This window comes from Oncorhynchus tshawytscha, linkage group LG20 (assembly GCF_018296145.1).
Source record: "Oncorhynchus tshawytscha isolate Ot180627B linkage group LG20, Otsh_v2.0, whole genome shotgun sequence".
NCBI lineage: Eukaryota > Metazoa > Chordata > Actinopteri > Salmoniformes > Salmonidae > Oncorhynchus > Oncorhynchus tshawytscha.
In genome coordinates, this window is record NC_056448.1 from 3,799,457 (window position 1) to 3,801,415 (window position 1,959).

At 40.0% G+C, this 1,959-nt stretch overlaps 1 protein-coding gene across 3 annotated transcripts in view; it reads left to right on the top strand.

The window, feature by feature from the left end:
- The first annotated feature begins 247 nt into the window (after positions 1 to 247).
- The window catches only part of rc3h2 (ring finger and CCCH-type domains 2), a 44,499-nt gene continuing 42,787 nt past the window's right edge, over positions 248 to 1,959 (top strand). For all 3 annotated transcript variants that reach the window (XR_006079438.1, XM_042302072.1, XM_042302074.1), the window contains exon 1: positions 248 to 670. The gene's annotated coding sequence lies outside the window, so the exon portion shown is untranslated. The remainder of the gene's footprint in view (positions 671 to 1,959) is intronic.

Consider the following 1,959-nt stretch of genomic DNA (forward strand, 5'->3'; position numbering starts at 1 on the left):
TCTTCAAGTTAAGTGGCTTATCTTGCATTAGATTATACTATTAGACAAATGAGATTAAAACTTAATTAAGCAAGTGGAGACAGTCAATTCGATAGGGGGTTGCCATTATAGGGCCAAAACATGCTTGGAGCATTGCGTCTAGCGGTCTTATCGCATCCTCTGTCTCTTTAAAAACGACGAAGCCCACGCCTCGAAAAGCGGCTTGTTCCGGCTTTGCCCCTTTACGTCTTTATCCTTGCCCATAACATGAAAATAGTACCACATACGCACAACCATTATAAACAAGGTTTCGAGGTGAAATTGGATTATATATTATTTTGTACTGCTCGTTTTACCACAAAACACTCTCCTGTTGATCAAGACGCGCCTGCCCAAGGCACGCAGTTCAAAAACTGGAAGCGGAGTGATACAGTAGGCTACACGATCGTTCTCCCCAGTTGTCAAACCGAGGGAGCGTACCTTTGAGCGAACATGTCGCATAGGCTGGGAATGAATACAGAAATTGGAGCAAATAGCAGTAAATTGATGTGCTGAAAGGATATTTTAAATACGGGGTCTATATTATTGGTTTGATTGCTGCGGTTCCATTGCAACTGATGAAGATCTTTTCCGTTTGCTCTCTTGGAGGATAACAATATGATTATTATAGTACTCCGTTACTGTGTCTAAGGTGAGTGACAGAGAGAGGCGCGACTTTCAGCTCGTTGTGCCAATTATGATTTTTAGAGGTGTTGCATGCTGCCAAACCGTTTGTGGCACCCGATGATGGTCGAGTCCATACACAGTTATAGTAGTTGGCAACTGTTCACATTCCTACTTAATATCTGCAGGCAGATAATTTATTATGGGGTACCATTACTACATTTAGGAGCCATGCACGATTTCATCATGATAGATCTATTTCAATTTTTTTTTTTTTTTTGCATATAGGCCTATATACAGTCAGGAAAGGAAACCTACTAAGAACAATTGTCTTCAAAATTAGCATTGTCAAAATGGTCAAAATTGCCATTAGGCCTAGCCTATTATTATATTGGGCTCCTTTGCACAGAGGCATCAGTGTAACAGGTAATGTTAGACAGTGTTACACAAAGAGGCTGTTCAGTGAAGTTGCAAAACAAAATGCACACTCCAAGAATGACTGTGGCACCTACTTCCGTGTACAGTTAGATCTCTCAGGAGTGACATGTGCCAGTGCCACCTACAGCCAACGTAGCGTAGCCTATCTATGCCAGAATGTATACACAAAAGGCATTTCGAAATCAAGGTAAATACATCCTGATGTACAGCCTATAATGTTCCCCAGGCCTAATATCACTAGGCCCGACAATTGTAAAGTTGCACTGCTAGTTGTGTTTTACAGAGTACTGCAGTTATCTTATTTTTGAGATGGTTAATTGAATGGAATATAATACTCTTATATTAACCCTGGGATATGGAATATGAAGTTGTGACACAATGACTGAATAGAAATAAACAGCCAGAGGAAATAAACCATGTTGTTATTCTTCAACACAGGAAGGAGGAAACAAAGTCAAATAACATCCAACGCTATTCGTCACTTGCTTTGTAAACAACAGGTTGTAGACAGTGAAATGCTGATGTGTCCTTTTTCAACAACGCAGAGTTAGAGATTAGAAAAGAAACAACATGGAAATAGTGACATGAGGAGTAAATACACAGTGAATAACAAATAACAGCGAAGAGTAAAAATATCCTGGCTCTATACAGGGAGCACCAGTACTAAGTCAATGTGCAGAGGTATGAGTAATTGAGGTAGATGTGTACATATAGGCAGGTTGGGCTAAAGAAGACAAGGCAACAGGATAGATCATAGACGTGCTTGTTGTTGTTTTTTTCTACAAACACTTTATTTTGAAAAGACCTTGACTGATTCTATTTCTCTGATGACGGGTTCAGAGCAAGGACTAAGCTATGTCATCCAGGGGAATATAGTGT